Here is an 18887-nt window from a genome sequence, read left to right as displayed (position 1 = left end):
CCCTCTAATATTATTATTGTTTCTATATATCTATGGATTCAATTGCCTATCATTTATTTAGAATAACTGCATCTCTGTTCATGAGAGAAATGTTCCTGTAATTTTCTTATATGACATTGTCTTTGTCAGATTTAATAGCTAGGATATGCAGTCCTCATAAAATGGTTTTCTATTCTCTAAATAGTTTTGTAAGATTGGTGCTATTTTACTTTCTTAAATATCTGAAAGCATTCACCTGTAAAGCCATTTGACCCTGGAGTTTTCCTTGCTAAAAAAAAATAAAATAAAAATAAAAATAAAAATAAAAATAAAAATAAAAAAAATAAAATAAAAAATAAAATAAAATAAAACACCTAAATTAAAGATCAATTTCTTTACTAGATAAAAAATTATTCAGATTTCCTATTTCTTCTTCTGAACATTTTGCTGTGTACTTCAAGAAATTTGCCTATTACATCTAAATTTGGCCTTAACTTTTGAAAAATACTTTCACTGGGTATAGACAGATACCTAGGTCGGCAGTTATCTTCTTTCTGTACTTTAAAAGATATCATTCTATCATGGCTTCCATCAGATTCATTTGAAAAGTCAGCTGTCGTTCCTTTGAAGAAATCTTTTTTTCCTATCTCTTGTCAAGAGTTTTCTCTTTGGTTTTTGTAAGTTTTACTAGAGTGTGCCTACATATGATCTGTTGTGCGTTAATCCTGTTTGAGCTTTCTTGAGTTTCTCAAATCTGTGGACTGACATCTTTTATACAGTTTGGGAAATTCTTGGCTGTTATCTCTTAAAATACTATTTGAGTCTCATTCTCTCGTTCCTTTTCTCTTTAGCTCAAATTAAATGTAAGGTGTTTTCTTCGTGTGTAATATGTGTTTTATCCTCATTCTTGTATTTTCTTCTATTTTCTCCATGCCTCAGTCTGTTTCACTGAACTATTTTCCAGTCTACTAATCCTCTCTTCTGTGGTATCTAAATTTAGCAAATCATATATACTGAATAAATCAGTCTCTATTATTTTTCAGTTCTAAAATTCCTATCCATTATCTTTCTATAGGTAACAGTTCTCTGGTGAAATTCTCCATCTTGTCATCTATTCTCTTGAACGTATTGGCTCAGTTGTTTTTTTTTTTTTTAAGTTTATTTATTTTTGAGAGAGACAGAGAAGCAGAGAGAGAGGGAAACAGAGAATACCAAGCATCTTCCATGCTGTCAGCACAGAGCCCAATGTGAAGCTCAAACTCATGAACCGTGAGATCATGACCTGAGCCAAAATCAAGAACTGGAGACGTTAACTGAGCCATCCAGGCGCTCTGGCTCAGTCTTCTAGAATCAGTTTCCTATTACACCAAAATCTAAATTACCTGCGTGTTTCTATTGGTTTTTTTTCTCGAGGTTTTTGATCATTTGTCATACATGATAATTTTTTATTAAATGCTAGATAATGTCAATGCAAACTGTAAGAGCTCTAGAAGATATTCCCTCCTTCCAAAGAAGATTCACTTTTCTTTTAGCAGATAGAATGGGAACAGATCATGCTGATGCAATTAGAAGCTGAGAAGATCTGAGGATGGATTTTCTGCTTTTTTTAAGTACATACCGTCAACCAAACACTTTTACTGTGGGATACAAAATACATACAATAAATGTACTATAATTCAATAATTAGTTAAGAGTTCATGTTACTTATGAAATGTACTTGGGCAGTTTCCATATTATAGATGGTCTCCCATATACACGTTTATATGAATTTTACCTTTCTTGGATTTTTTTCCTCTACCAATCCTGGGCCCTCTATTTGCAGGCCCCTTCCAAGTCCCTGAAAAACCTTCCCTGCAATGCATATAGGCACATGTGTGCATTCTCTGTCTCGACCCACATTAGAGATTTAGGATGATGGCCTAGAGAACAGGGAGTGAGGAAGGGAGCAATGCCCTGCCCCAATGCTGTTTCTAAGAACTAACAGCTATCAGTGGAAAGCTTCAAAGGCAAAATGGAAGAACGGGAAATGAAATGAACAGCGATTCATTCTTTAGTCAATTTTGGACATCAAAAAGGTGTCAAATAACTGTAAAATGAATGAGTTTAGGAAAGTCATTTAATTTATTAATTCTAAGACAAAAATAACACTGCAAGTATCTTTCTCCAAAGGAACTTAGCTAAGGAGATGACTTATTTTCTGCCAGAAGAAGAGAATTTTCCTTTCAAATTAGAAAAAGTTAAAAAGCACTCTGGCTTTTGCATTTGTTAGTTTCCAAATGTTAAGATATTCCTTATGGTTCTAAACAAAGAAACAAAAACAGGTTTTGAAAATAAGACTTCCTGAATCCATTCAGGCCTAACAGATGATCTAAACTCTCTGTATGTTCAATGAGGGCACCACACTGTCTGTTATATTCAGGATATAGTATTCCCTTATCTGGTGTACCACAGATGTCCAAAATAATATTTGCTAAATAAATCATCACATCAATGAATTAAGAGAAAACTGACAGTACTTTCTTTGCTTTAGTTTATTATTAAAACTATATTTTAAACTATTTTTAAATAATTTAGTCATAAAACTGACACTAATATATTTTCTAAGTTCCATACAGCCTTAATAGAAGTACGTTGAAAGATGGAAGTATAAACAAAAACCCAAATTCAAGAATTTTATGATTTAGGGACTGACTTTTCATCTGTTGCCAGACTTTGCCCCCTCACGAATTAAATAAATATTCTCTGGCCTATTTAGAAATGAGTACATGAACAATGAAAAAGAAGTAATACAGTTCAGTCCACCTTGCAAAGTAATCCACACGGGCAATATGCAGTATTTGCACAGGCCCGAAAAAAGTGCCTGTCACAGAATAGGTACTCAAGAAATGCTAGTTGCCATTTTTAACATCATACAGCAGGAGTCACTGGTAAGAAGCAACACAAATAATGCCCAGAAAAAAACATCAAATACCACTGGTATGTGAACAGAAATAATAAGAAAGGGCTCTACAATATGGGTGAGAAGCATCTATCTGCAGGTTTTTCAATTAAGCAAAACAGCAACCTCGAGTAACAATTGTGGAGATATAAAGGAAAGCCTTCCCAGTGGCAATGACCTGTGTAAGGGAGAAAAAAAGAGATACAAGCAGAGAACTGGAAGCAAAGGAAACAATGTGTGTGAAAAGAAAATGTAGACATGTAGCTGTATGGTGCCTATTCAAAGACCTCCCTTCTGGGGCGCCCAGGCTAAGGTTACACTGAAGGTTGCCCGAGAGGGCAAAGGGCAGGTCATGGAAGGCCTTTATGTCACACAAAGGAATAGGAATGCAATTGGCAACAAAGAGCTAAAAGACTCTAGCCTAAGCTAATATTAACTGAAAAACAGGGGAGCTATAGCATCTGGGGCCTCTAGGAAAAAACAGACAATTCTGGAACAATTGAAATCTACAACCATACTTATTTAAAACCAAAGGAAATGAAGATGAAGGCAAATTTTAAGAAATCTGTAAATACTAATCAAGAAACATTACATAAGACATTTATAATCAACACCGTCCACCTTTGATATATCAAGCTCCCATGTGCAAACATCCAGCAAACCTGACTTGATCCAACGCTGTCTTTTCTCTTCCAATTAAAGTTAATTCTTAAGAAAGTAAATTTTTGCTTTGAAAGACTACTAAGTTTAGTAAATTCACCCCATGCTTTTTACTCATAAGAGTTCACATCAAAAGATCATTTTTCTTACGTTGTTTGGAAACCACAAAATGGTTCAACAAAGATTTATTCCCCAACTACTGCATGTCAATTATGGCCACTAAAAGCAAGGACAGGAAAACAAAAGAATGAAATTCACGCTTTAAAAGCACCTATTCCAGACAATATTTTGGGTGATTGTAGCTCATTAATCCTGACCAAAAACTTCCTTCCATTTACATACAAGTCTCCTAAACCTCAGAGCCCCTAAATAAAGTGTCTAGAATGTGGACCCTAATCTGACTTGAAAAGCTCATGTTCTTTCTCAGATGCCATGAACACAAACATAAATAAGACACCGCTTTTGCCCTCACCAGCTTAAACTTGGGAGGAGACATGCTTATAATATATAGTTCTTTTGCCTAAAATATTCTCCCCTCCCCTGAATCTTCACTTGACAAACTCTTCTCTCAAACTGAAATTCAAATGTCATCCAGTTGAAGAAGTTTACATCAGTTCCCTTAGGCACAGCTGTATTCTACCCTCCTCTGAGCTCTGGCATGTGTCTTCAAATCTCTGTAAGGAATGTATCACGTAGCACATGGCGGCTCTGTTTACAGATCTGATCTTGGGCAGTCAAACTGTGTTCATCTTCACTCCCCTGGGCCCCAGGCACAAAGTGGCCAATGAAAAAATGCTGGGTAAATGAACAGAAGGTGGAAATCACCCAAAGAGAAGTGCCAGTTTAAACTCTGAATGTGCACAGAGGCCTCTTTGGGAAAGTGTATGAAAAAAGAAAAGATGGCTCAGGACGGGAAATTGGGAAAGGTCTACAACTAGGTGGAGGAAAGAGAAATCAACTAAGAAAGAACAAACCAAGGAGAGAAACAGAACTGGACCACAGAACTGGGGCATGGTCACAAAGTGGATGGAAATCAATGGTCTTAAATCACTGTAGAAGCTCAAGAAAATGAAAATGACTGATGAAAATGGATAGGAAATTAATGATGACCATGAAAGGAACAAGTTTAATTTTTTTTTTTTTTTTAGTTTATTTATTTTGCAAGAGAGAGCAAGCAGGGGAGGGGCAGACAGAGAGAGAGGGAGAGAGAATCCCAAACAGGCTCCACACTGTCAGCGCAGAGCCTGACACAGGACTCAGTCTCACAAACTGTGAGATCATGACCTGAGCCAAGATCAAGAGTCAGACGCTTAACCAACTGAGACATCCAGGCACCCCTGAAAACAACAACTTTAGTAGAATGGTGGGTTGGAAGCCAAACTGAAGAATCTAGATCACTATCAAGAAACAGGCAGTGGGTCCAAAAAAGTCTGGCTATAAAGAAAGAGGAATAGGGCGCCTGGGTGGCTCAGTTGGTTAAGTGTTCAACTTTGGCTCAGGTCATGATCTCACCAGTTTGCAAGTTCGAGCCCTGCTTCAAGCTCTGTGCTGACAGCTCGGAGCCTGGAGCCTGTTTCCAATTCTGTGTCTCCCTTTCTCTCTCTCTGCCCCTCCCCTGCTCATGCTCTGTCTCTAAGAAGTAATAAATAAATGTTAAAAATTTTTTAAAAAGACTTTCTTTTCCTTAGAAAGAGGAATAAAACAGAAGAATAGAAAAGTATGCACAAAACAGGGATCTGTACACTTAGAAAAATACACCCCTGTGCCTGACTTTGGAGTACAGATTCAGCCTTATGCTTCTGTATCCACCAGAGAACTGAAATCATGTCCAACGCAAAGTGCCAAACATAGAGATAACACACGTAGGAGAAACAGCTAACATTGAAGATGATCAAACCAACATTTGAAATATCAACAATATCAAAGGATGGATGGAAAACAAAAGGTAAAAACTAAAGAAATAATTCAAAGTCTTTTATTGATTGGGCTAATTATTTAGGAGGGGTATGACCCAGTAGTTCACAGATACCATTTGAAGAATTTTCTCATCTTCTGACCCAATAAATTGTACAATTGTACAATAAATTGTACTCTGAGAATTTAAACTTAAGGACACAATACTAAGAGGGGAGCCTGGCTGGCTCTTAAGCATCTGACTCTTGATTTTGGCTCAGGTCATGATCTCATGGTTTGTGAAATCTAGCCCCATGTGGGGCTCTCTGCTGATGGCACAGAGACTGCTTGGGATTCTCTCTCTTCCTCTCTCTCTGCCCCTACCCTGCTCACTCACACACTCTCTCTCTCTCTCAAAAAAAATAAATAAATAAAATAAACATTAAGAAATAAAAAAGGAAACAGGGGTACCTGGGTGGCTCAGTCGGTTAAGCGGCCGACTTCGGCTCAGGTCATGATCTCACGGTCCGTGAGTTCGAGCCCTGCGTCGGGCTCTGTGCTGACAGCCGGGAGCCTGCTTCGGATTCTGTGTCTCCCTCTCTCTCTGCCCCTCCCCTGCTCATACTCTGTGTGTGTCTCTCTCTCAAAAATAAACATTAAAAAAAAAAAATAAGGAAACAACCCTAAGAAATAAAAGTTATGTATTTGAAGATGTTCTCCACAGTATTATTTATTTTTTATTTAAAGAAAAATTTTAATGTTTATTTGCTTTTGAGAGAGAGAGAGACACAGAGTATGAGCAGGGGAGGGGCAGAGAGAGTAGGAGACACAGAATCCAAAGCAGGTTCCAGGCTCCAGGCTCTGAGCCGTCAGCACAAAGCCCAACATGAGGCTCAAACGCACAAACAGTGAGATCATGACCTGAGCTGAAGTTGGATGCTCAACCGACTGAGCCACCCAGACACCCCTCCACAACATTATTTAAATAACAGAAAAATTGTAAATAGTTAAAATGCGCTATAACATAGGAAAGCTATTAAAAATAAAAAATATCCACCCAATGAAACATTAGGCAGTACTTAAAAGTGATGATTTATTCAATCACTTTGAGTGCATTAACTTGTGTTTAGAAATCTTAGTAATAAATGAAGATAATGTTTATAGTAAATAAAAGATCATAATACTAAATCATACACACATAATATGATTATTGTACATCCATTGTATAAAGGCATTTTGAAAAGCAGGTAACAAAGACACAAAACACTAAGAGGACAATAGGACTTACATTAGGTAATGAAGTAAATGTACTGCCCATGTGACATTCAACAACATGCTTTCTCAACAACAAAAACAATAATAAATAACCTCCTTCAATAACAAACAAAAACAACCTGGGCATATACAACTCAGTAACTGCCTGCAACCTTTTTTTTTTCATTTTTTCCCACTCAGATGGCAACTCTTCCCTCTCACTCTCCCAAAGGAAGAGAAAAACAGTCATCAGGGAGAGAAAAAGGATAGTCAATGGCAACAGCTCCAGAAGCAACACCCAGAGCCAGCGGCAGGCTCAGGACAGGGCGCTGCACCTAATCCTCGTGGTTTCAGGTGCTCGACACGTCAGAGAAACTTCTCTAGGACCGAACTGCTACTGAAAGCATAGTCTTCCCACATACAACGTTTTATAAAAGGGAACTTTTGATGCTCCGGAAATAACTCACAAAACAATAAAGCAAAGGGTCATCAATCCACAGGCTAGATGACTGAGGGGTACGATTTTGAAATGCCCAAAATAATGACCTGCATGTGAAAAGGAACAGAAGCAACAGACATCATATACTGCTCATACAATGGATGAAATACCAGAGAACACAGGACATTTCAGGGCCAAAATTGTGTATATATTCACAAGACTAATTCCTTTTGAACCGAAAAAGTTTAGGGACAGTATATTTTAGTGATACATTACAAAAATCAATTTTTACTAAATATGGAATCCCCAGATGACCCAATAATTCTACTCTTAGGTATACAACCAAAAGACCTGAAACATGGATTCACACAAAAACTTGTTCATGAATGTTCACAGCAGCATTATTCATAATAGCCAAAAAGTGTAAGCAATCCAAATGTCCATGAACTGATGAAAAGATAAAATGTGGCACATTTGTATAGTGGCATATTATTCAGACATAAAAAGGAATAAAGAATTGATAAATGCTCTAACATGGATGAATATTGAAGACATGCTAAGTAAAGAACCCAAGCACAAAAGAGAAATACTGTATGATTCCATTTATATGAACTGTCCAGAACAGAGTCATCTATGGAGACAGAAAGAAGACTAGTGGTTCCCAGGGTCTGGGAGGGAAGGGGATGGGAAGTGAATGTTTAATGAGGATAAAGTTTCTTTGGGGGATGATTAAAATGTTCTGGAATTAGACAGTGGTGATACAACACTGTGACTATTTTTAAATCACTAGATTGCACTCTTTAAAGTGGTTTTAACCACACTCAGATACCACCTCATGCCAGTCAGAGTGGCTAAAATGAACAAATCAGGAGACTATAGATGCTGGCGAGGATGTGGAGAAACAGGAACCCTCGTGCACTGTTGGTGGGAATGCAAACTGGTGTAGCCGCTCTAGAAAACAGTGTGGAGGTTCCTCAAAAAATTAAAAATAGATCTACCCCATGACCCAGCAGTAGCACTGCTAGGAATTTCCCCAAGGGATACAGGAATGCTGATGCACAGGGGCACCTGTACCCCAATGTCTATAGCAGCACTTTCAACAATAGCCAAACTATGGAAAGAGCCTAAATGTCCATCAACTGATGAATGGATAAAGAAATTGTGGTTTGTATACACAATGGAATACTACGTGGCAATGAGAAAGAATGAAATATGGCCTTTTGCAGCAACATGGATGGAACTGGAGAATGTTAGGCTAAGTGAAATAAGTCCAATAGCATAGGGGAAAAGGAAAAGTCATACAGAGAAAGACAGATACCATAGGTTTTCACTCTTATGTGGATCCTGAGAAACTTAACAGAAGACCATCGGGGAGGGGAAGGGGGAAAAAAAAAAAAGAGGTTAGAGAGGGAGGGAGCCAAAACATACGAGACTCTTAAAAACTGAGAACCAACTGAGGGTTGATGGGGGGTGGGAGGGAGGGGAGGGTGGGTGATGGGTAGTGAGAAGGGCACCTGTTGGAATGAGCACTGGGTGTTGTATGGAAACCAATTTGACAATAAATTTCATATTAAAAAAATAAATAAATAAAGTGGTTTTAAAAGCAAACAAAAATTAAATGATTAAAATGAGTATTTTATCTCAATAAAATCATTACTCTAATCATTTTTAGCATAATCTAACCTCTCTTACCAAAGTAAATGTCAGAATGAAAAGATAATTCCAATATAAATAATAAATCATTTTTATAATGTGGGTACCCTATTTATTAAAGAACAACATATCCTTTTGATAAACTCCAAACATAGATATTTGAACAGTTTCAGACTCCCTTTGTTTAGATTTTCTTCTTCTAGTTCTTTACCCTTCCAGCTATATTATGCTTTTTCTTTAAAATCTCATCTGATGCAATAGCATATGACAGAATAGCATAGGGGAAAAGGAAAAGGAATAATGCTCACATTATTAGAAGGTTTTTCATACTGTGGACTGTTTCAAACAAAATTTTGAAAACTGAAATAACTTTTCAACATACTCTAAGTTTACTTTTGCAAAAAGACTGTAACATGTTGCAAACTACTAAAAGCAGGCCTCAAACAGCGGGTTAGGAAAAAAGAAATAGAAAACCTAGGTCATAACAAACATGTATGAAACACATTCTAAGAGGTAATTTCTCAGGAAAAAAAATTTGAAACTGGAGACTAATAGAAATGACATGATTATTTGAACTTAATATAAAAATCATCTCCTAAAACAAATCTTCTAAAAATGGGAGAGGAGGTGGATTACATGACACTTATTGATTGGAATAAAAACAACTTATGATAAAGACTGAAATCAGGGCGCCTGGGTGGCTTAGTCGGCTAAGTCCCCGACTTCGGCTCAGGTCATGATCTCACAGTCCATGAGTTCAAGCGGCACATCAGGCTCTGTACTGACAGCTCAGAGCCTGGAGCCTGTGGCAGGTTCTGTTTCTCCCTCTCTTTCTGCCCCTCCCCTGCTTGCACCCTCTCTCTCAAAAATAAACATTAAAAAAAATTTTTTTTAAAGATTGAAATCTTTTTTCAATAAACTAATTAGTAAATTTTTTTCCAAATACACCTATAAGAATAATCTCTCAGTCCTTCTTTGCTAGCTAAACGGAGAAAGGAAGTGTGTGTGTGTGTGTGTGTGTGTGTGTGTGTGTGTGTGTGTGTGTCTTTGATCAGGGGGAAGGTGGTCAGAATCTAATTCTGCTAAAATAAGGAAATCATTACTCCCACAAACCTCTGAAGACCCAACAAGTCACACTGCACTCACAACTCTTCCCCAGGACTAGCTATAATACAGTAATGTCATATACACCTTCCTCCTTTCTCTACAATGCTTTAGTTTTTATTTTAAAAGAAAGAAAAGTTAATTATTTAATTATCCACCATCAGTGCTTCTCAAAATTTAAAGTTCATACAAATCACTTGGGGATCCTGTTAAAACACATACTATTCACACTGGTGGCTGCCAGAAGGGAGGTGGGTGAGAGGATGGATGAAATGGATAAAGGGATTAAGAGTACAGTTATCTGGATGAGCACCGAGAAATATATAGAATATTTGAGTCATTATATTGTACACCTGAAACTAACATATCACTGTATGTTAATTATACTCGAATTAAAAAAGAACTAAAAACAAAAACAGTCTTATTCAGTGGGCCTTGGGGTACAGCCTGAGATTCTGCGATGCTGCTGGTACATAACACACTTTGAGCTACAGGGATCAGGAAGGAATACCACATCCAACACCAGGTACGTACTGCAGAGGACAGGCAGACGGCCCAGAGCCAATATACCCGGGGGCTGCAAGGCCCAAGCTCCTCAATGTCAAAAGCCAACTACGTCTTATCCCAAAGGATCTGAGACTACGGTCTTTGCAGACTGAAGATACTCCATTGTAGCACATTACAAACAATGAGACCTCACTCCGATGGTTACAGAAAAAGAAGTGACTGTACACCAAGGATTCCAACAGCACCCAGGCTCGTCTTGGCTTCACACAGCAAGATGTGCGTACTCACCTCTACGACTGGTCTCTGCACCCAATGAGCAGGAACCTCTGACAAGGTTGACAAGGACTCATCTCCAGCCATCCCTCTTCCCCTCACAGCCTCCATTCCCACTGTAATAAACAACTTTCAGGATTTAGAGCAGGCCAGGCTCTCCCTTCCATCAAGCCTCTAGTTCAAACTTACTTTACATTCAGACTTCATCTCCTCCAGAAATTTATTTCCCAAAACATTCTTTGAGACTCGGCAGGCTAGCAGGGTGTTGCACAGTGCTCTAGGACTCCACGGCTGCACTCACCGCTCTGTATCGCTCCACTTGACAGACAGTCTCAGCCTGGGTTCCTCAAGAAAATCAAGCCCTTATACACTAAGGCACCCACTATGGGTAACGAAGAAGCTTCTCTACTTTGAATCTAGAATGGCACTATTTAAGTACCACCTTTGGAAGAACTGAAAACACAGGCACTCAAGTCACTTTCTATGTTATGCGGTTTAGAACCAGATCCTGCCTATCTTATTCCATACCATGTTCCTAAGGTATAGTGTGTTGCCTGACTCACAGCAAGCACTCAACAAAACCGTGATGGAGGGGGGACCTGGGTGGCTCAGTCAGTTAAGCATCTGATTCTTGGTTTCAGCTCAGGTCATGATCTCACGGTTTCGTGAGTTCAAGCCCTGCACCAGGCTCTGCACTGGCAGCTCGAAGCCTGCTTGGGATTCTCTCTGTCCCTCTCTCTCTCTGCCCCTCCCTCACGTGCACTGTCTCTATCTCTCTCAAAATAAATAAATAAACTTAAAAAAAAAAAAACACACCATATTATTAGAATAACTCTAAAAAAACAAATCACATAATCCAGTCAACTAACTTCCCAGAACCCATGGAGATAAAGACTCTTTAGAATTTTCTGCTTAAAAAACAAAACACTCAAGAACTAAAAGCTCCAATTATTGAGATGGAGTCAAAATTGGAAGACCTTTCGCAACATAGATGTCATGCTGCTTAAGGCTAAGAACGAGGGGCCTGTGTTGAGTCCTATAGTGCTTGCTAGGTCAGGCAGGGCAAGGGCCTTCGTGAGGCCTAACCAGGCCTCTAGAACTGGGCTCCACAAACTACTGCTCATAGGCCAAACCCAGCTGTTTTTGTACATCAAGTTTTACTGGAATATAGCTGTTTTCAGGCCACAGAGGCAGAGTTCGGAGGTTGTGACGGAAACTTATGGTCAGTAAAGCCTAAAACGTTTACTATCTGGCTTTGACAAAAGTTTGCTAACTCCAGTTCTAGAATGCTACCAAAAAAGTCACCATCGGGACGTCTCCCTTCTCCTGGCCAACTGTCCCCAGTGCATTTGCTCCTAAAACCTGATCTGGTTTCCTAGAGAGCAGGTCCCTGTCTCCACTTCCATTCTGTGTGCTGTGTTATCACTTCACTCTTTTTTAATTTTTGTAACCTTTATTTTTGAGAGAGAGAGAGAGAGACAGAGTGTGAGCAAGGGAGGAACAGAGAGAGAGGGAGACACAGAATCTGAAGCAGGCTCCAGGCTCTGAGCTGTCAGCACAGAGCCCGATGCGGGGCTCAAACTCATGAACCACAAGACCATGACCTGAGCTGAAGTTGGATGCCCAACCAACTGAGCCACCCAGGTTCCCCTCACTTCACTCTCTTACCATCCAAACCCAACCTCTTCGAGTACTCAATCTAGTTCATTCTCAGTAACTTGTTCTCAAATGGTAACTTTTGATCTGTGTCTTTACTAATTAAGTTTTAAGTAATTTGATGTATTTCGGAAATCTCTCACAAAGACAGACTATGAGGACCAGAAACCTCAGGCTCCGCCTCTGGGAAACCCAGCCTAAGGTACTGTAATTTAAGTTTTTCTCACATCTGCTATCCCTGTGTCTTTTATTCTTGAATCACTACCCTGTCTTAACCTCCTTCCAGTTCTCTAATGCCTGTATGATGACAGCTGAACTCCTTTACTAGCATAAAGACATTTCATGATGTGACCCCCACCCACCCATCATCTATTAGCCTGGCCTCGTCTCCTGCCACATTAAATCCCTATCTTACATTTCAAGCTCCAAAACACTAAAATACCTGTAATTTTCCAAATCTACAATGTCCCTTTCCCTAGTTGCCTAAATTTATAATATAGTTATGCATATGCCCTAAATCATTACTAGTTTCCATAAAATATGGGATAAGATATATCTATTGAAATTTTTAAAATAAAAACTAAAGAGCAGTAGCAAGCAACAGTATCACGACACTACTAATGATAAACACCGTATGGTTTATAAAAATTATCACACGAATGCCAGTACATTTCCTTAAAACATAATTTCCTTGCCTTTTATACCCCCAAACTATACCATTAGCTTGATGCAAAGATCAACAAACTTACTTTGCATCACACGTTGTGCTTTCAAGCAAAAATTATAAAACTAGAGGTGACCTGAAAGGCCATCTAGATCTTTCAGGTGTTTCTGAATTCCTCCTTCATTGATGGAGATGAATTTGTAGTAAGCGATACAGAAGCTGCTGACTGATCTCCATAGTGACCAATGGCATACACTTTTCAGATGGCTAGTCAAGAATGCAACATATGATCAACCTAATTAATGCAGTGTGACAGTCATTAGTGCAGTTCACCACGTATATGCTCCTATCCCTACTTGTAGACACTTGGTAGGACAACACTTCTTGGCCCTCCTGTGGTTGAGGAGGGCCAGGTGACTCATTCTAGCCAATGAGGTGTGAGTAGAACTGATGGGGTCATTTCTGGGCAAGGACATTTTAAATGTCCAAGGCTCTGTGGCTCTTTTCTGCCACAGAAAAGGGGAATACTCCTGTTAGCAGCTATTTCATTCAGCCTGGGCTCTGGAGTGAAGATAATACAAGGCAAGGCCCTAGATGATCTTGATGGGCAAACAGCATGGGTACAAAATAAACAATGTTGTTCCACAGTATAACCTTAGCTATCACAACCTTCCAGCAATTTAGATCCTTCAAAGGAATGCATAGTGAGACACCAACATTTTACATCAACATTTTATTTCTACTGTAAATAAATGTTATCAGTGGTAAATTCAAGAGCTGGGAAAAGCAAGTTTGAGTTATTACGTGCTCTTGACCAAACAATGCCTCTCAGTCTTCATTTCAAGGAAGAATAATAGTAATAGTTGACATTTCTTAAGCACTTAACAATGTGCCAGCATTGCTAAAAGTCCTTCATCTACATTAATCCATTCCATACAATGAACGTGAGTTTCACCAAACCATCTCCATGGAGTTACGGAGGACTGAATTAGTTTTCTAGAAAATAATCCTGAAATATTAATTGGGAGTTTCCCAGCACAAATAAGCTACTCTATCCTTAAATGATACATTCCTTATTTCAGACATTTCAATTTGAATTACGGAGATCTGAAGGCATGTTTAGAGCAGGCAAGAACCTGAAGTATTTGATCCCAGAGCTGGCAATAATGAAGAAGAAAAGATGATTGTTAAAAATAGGTTTGTGTATATAACAATTTTGGGAAAATCTGATCATGGTAGTAGATATACCTTACCTACCATATTGCTATGGGTGGAGGCTCCAAAGACCTTGCCCTCCATCATTAAGTACCTTCCAAGTCTTTTTCGGGCCTGTCATACAGGCCAGGAAACCAAACAGTTCTAAGAAATCCTAATTCCACTGGAATTGAGAACAATCCAAAATGATAGTGGTTATATAAGAGACTGGATTAAGTATAATCTAGTATGATGGATGCATATTTAAAGAAGAACTTGGAAGACAAAACTTTAAAACAATCACTTGAAGGAAAAGTTAGTTGTCAAAGGAAACAATTTACTGTACGAGACCGATTTCGTGTGACCATAAGAAGGTTTGGAACAGCCACTGAAAATTAGGGATTAAATGTGCACTTTGATTTTTTTGTTGTTTGTTTAATTTAGAACAAGAGTAGTAACTCCTATCAACGCCTCCTTTATTCTTTCAAACCCATTAGTTCTTTCTTTCTGTGCCAATCTCTTCTAAAATACCCATCCGTACTTCTATTATTCCTTCGCTGAAGTGTAAGTATCTTTGCATAACAGTAAGTTTTCTTAGTAACTGTATAACAGACCTGTTAAAGAAATACAGAATAATTATCCCTGCTTCTCCACCCTCCTTAATTCATGCATAGACTTTGCTCTATTGAAAATTAAGTGAAATAATCCTGTCCTAAGAGAAAATTAGACTTCACTAACAAAGTGCTTAATTGATTTATTCCAACTATATCCTCTCTGTCTGATGCAAGTGCTCTCAACAAATACCTAAGGGATAAACGAATAGCATTATAGTTTTCCAGTGGCTATCAATATATCAAATCGACTCCAGCCTTTCTTACTATAGTTTTAAATATTCAGACAAAAAATATAGGAACTAATTTTGAATGAGTAGAAATTTCACTTGACATCTACCTCTGACTCTTTAGCTAATCAGCTTCTGTTTCACACTGTAGAACAGTCTAATTTTAATATGCTCTTATCCTCCTCCTTTACTCTGATTTTCCCTGGGCCACTCACTATGGCTGCATCAACTAAGCGGCTCACCCTAGTTCGCAATTAAGCAAGGTAGGCAACATTCAAACAGCTTTGGCTCCTCCTCTAAGAGGCCTTAGCTTTTAACCCACCTCCCAGATCCAAGGCGCCAGACCTTAATTCTGGGCTCCCAAATCTCCTTTGGTACAATAACAACACAAAAAAGGCCCAGAATTCCGGCTCTCAGGGTTGGTCTCCTGCTTTGGTTCTTGCTCCCAATACTGCTCTAGCCAATTCTCCTAGCATGGCAATCAAATAGCATCCTTGACTCCAGCCCACGGGACAGCTCCACCAGTCTGTTTATATTGAGAGAGTCCTATGTCTCTGAAATGAGTCCTATGTCTCTGTCGGAGAAGGACCCACCTCTACCATGGCAACTGCCTACCTGCCTTCTGAACACCTGTGCCACATGCCCCACGAGTTTGTGATCTACTCTCAGGTCAGGATGACAGCTGGGTCTGTAACCCCTCGTTCAGCAGGCTGTAGCTCTTGAGGTAACTTTATAATTGGGTCAGCTCTCTCAGTATCTCATCCGCTATCTAGAGCAGATGTCTGGTAAGGTTATGGCACATTCCCAACACCTGCCTTCATAATGCCCTGAGAAGCTATCATGCCTCTCTAGTCTTAAGACAGAACCACTAGAATTCTAATTAATTTTTTCTAAAGCAGCTATTTTCTAAGAATTAATACTAAGCCTTTGGTCATTTCAACTGATACAATTATCCTCTTTACCCACGATGGGAACTCAAGATACCACCTAATGCTAAGGTATATATTACTATTTCCTGGATTTATGATGATTTTTATGATACTTGACAATTTCTATCTACATATCCAATAACTCTCTTCTTTTTATCTCTGAAATAACAAATAATAATGAGCTCATGAAATTCAGAGATGTGAATCTGAATCCCAACTCTGTCATTCTCTAGTTATATATTCCCTAAATAAGTAAAATGTGTAAGCTAAGACTCAAGTTTCTCATTCACAAAACTGGAATAGAGACAACAGCAGACTAAAGAATGGTATGATGCGTTAAATATAGTTCCTGGTACATAGCAAGCCCTAAAAAGTTAGCAATCATCCAACATCCGCAGGGTTTATATATTTGTGATGCACTATATTGGGCTACTAAAAGAAGGAAAATAACAGGGTAAACTTATTATAGTTAACAAAAAAGATGAAGGACAAAGTTGTTTAATGAATATGGAGATGAACTTAATGGGACAAAGGGAAGAAAAGGAAAAGAGAATGCAAGAGGCAGGGTGAAGATCAAATAAATGGCAAAGGGAGTGTTTACAGAGCAAAGAGCAGTATCTGTGGGGCTTCTGCAAAAGGGGCCAAGGCCAGGGGCGCCTGGGTGGCTCAGCTGGTTGAGCATCCCACTCTTGATTTTGGCTCAGGCCATGATCTTGTGGTTCGTGGGTTTGAGTCCCACGTCAAGCTCTGCATTGACAGTGCAGAGCGTGCTTGGGATTCTCTCTCTCCCTGCCTCTCCCTCTCTCTCTCTCAAAATAAACTTAAAATGGGCGGCGGGGGGTAGGGGGGGCTGGCCCACAAGGCTGTTGGTCTTCTTGGAAGGCAGGGACTGGAGAACTTTTTTTTACCAGTCTCTAGGAGAGTTGGGAGGGCCGCACTCAGCCGATGGCACAGCAGGGACAGAGAGCCTTACTCCACATGTTCCTCCCCAAAAGTGGAAATTTTCACAATCCTCTCTTGCCAAATCATTCTCAACCCAAGTCATTCTCATCCTAAAACAAAACAAAACCTCTCTTCTCCCTTCCCATCTTCTTTCTCTTTTAACTTTTTTTTTTTTAATTTTTTTTTTCCAACGTTTATTTATTTTTGGGACAGAGAGAGACAGAGCATGAACGGGGGAGGGGCAGAGAGAAAGGGAGACACAGAATCGGAAACAGGCTCCAGGCTCCGAGCCATCAGCCCAGAGCCTGACGCGGGGCTTGAACTCACGGACCGCGAGATCGTGACCTGGCTGAAGTCGGACGCTTAACCGACTGCGCCACCCAGGCGCCCCCTCTTTTAACTTTTTTTAATGTTTATTTATTTCTGAGAGAGAGAGAGAGAGAGAGAGAGAGGGAGAGAGAAAGTGGCAGAGAGAGAGAGAGACCCACAAAATCCGAAGCAGGCTCCAGGCTCTGAGCTGTCAGCACAGAGCCCGATGTAGGGCTCAAACCAATGAACTGTGAGATCATGACCTGAGCCGAAGTCAGACACTTAACCAACTGAGCCACCCAGGCGCCCCATCCCATCTTCAAACCTTAGTGCAGATGGAACCTCCTCTAGGAAACCTTCTCCAGTCCTCTCATAAGAGTTCGGTGCCCCATAATGACATGTATTTCTTTCTGTTTTGCAAACCATACTACAGTTGTTCCCATCCCCATCCCATCCAGCCTACGAGCTCCTTAACAGCAAAGCCTGTGACCTTTCCCAGGCTGAACCTCCAGGATCTAGCACAGAACAGGGTGCAGGATGAGAAGCCAACAGGTACCTGGCACAGTTCTGGGCAGAATCATCAGGACCTGTGAAATAGCTCCTAATCATTTGGAGGACAGGTCTCCCCCCACTTTGAAAATCTGAGGAAAACCAGACCCTCAGCCTAGAAAAATACACACACACATGCACACACTCACACAAAAGAAAAAAGAAACCCTATAAGAGCAAGAAGCTGAAAGTCATGAGATCTGGATTCTGCTCCCTGGCCCTGCCAAAAACTTCCAGTTCCTAAACAAGTCACTTAATGTCCCAATTGACAAAGTGAAGAAACTATCTTTTGTCCCTCAACTATCCTTCATTAGATGTCTGTAATAAAAACTACATATATATACTACAAAAGTGGAAGAATTCTAAAATTAAAATTGTTATATAAGAGCAAATTATTTTTTATGATTGCCTCACAGCTTGATTCTTTAACAGCTATCTATTTTGCCAAAAAACATGCTGTGAAATAAATTGACTATTTACTACTACAGCTAAAAGAATTGTTGTTTTTTCTAAAACCCCAAAGGCCCTGTAGTTTACATACCCAAGAGGGGGTGAGCACAACAAGCATAAAGAAGCAAAGATGAATAATCCAATTAATTCACATTTGCTCACACCATTGACTACAGATTCCTCTGACAACAATATGCTTTTGTACTAACAAACCTGTAATACAATTGGCCAGTATGCTTTGAGATGTTTATATTCTACATGTCAGGGATGCTTGAGGACAGTCTGAATATTCTCTTCTCTCTAGTTTGACCCTGTCACCAACAACTGTGACAGGTGGGCTACAGCCAGCAAGGCTTCCCGCTTCAGAATGGGAAGCTATGAAATGCTCTAAGTAATGAGGCCCAAGAGACATACCTAGTGGGGTTGACTTTCATATAAAAAGCAATTATCAGGCAGTCACTGTGAAGATCCTTAGGAGCTCCACAGAAAACGAATAAGTCAAGGAACCCTGGACCATCCTCTACATTTCAAACCTGCTGACAGCTGAAGAGGGCCTACGCACACACCACGGTAGTCCCTCGGTCATCTCCCTTAATCTACCGCCAGCAATTCAAAGGGTCCTCCTTGCCAGTCTAGGCTTTTCTCTGTATCCA

General features: G+C 39.5%; 1 protein-coding gene and 1 non-coding gene across 5 annotated transcripts in view; both read right to left on the bottom strand.

The window, feature by feature from the left end:
* DIS3L2 (DIS3 like 3'-5' exoribonuclease 2) overlaps window positions 1-18887 on the bottom strand; it is a 350540-nt gene that overhangs the window by 252083 nt on the left and 79570 nt on the right. The window lies entirely within an intron of this gene.
* LOC123600077 lies at window positions 6917-7137 on the bottom strand. The gene has a single exon (XR_006713468.1). It is a non-coding gene; the product is annotated as a small nucleolar RNA U3 (small nucleolar RNA).

Source organism: Leopardus geoffroyi, chromosome C1 (genome assembly GCF_018350155.1).
Source record: "Leopardus geoffroyi isolate Oge1 chromosome C1, O.geoffroyi_Oge1_pat1.0, whole genome shotgun sequence".
In the NCBI taxonomy this organism is placed as follows: Eukaryota; Metazoa; Chordata; class Mammalia; order Carnivora; family Felidae; genus Leopardus; species Leopardus geoffroyi.
The sequence above is the reverse complement of the archived record's forward strand: the minus strand, read 5'-3'. Positions and strand labels throughout refer to the sequence as shown.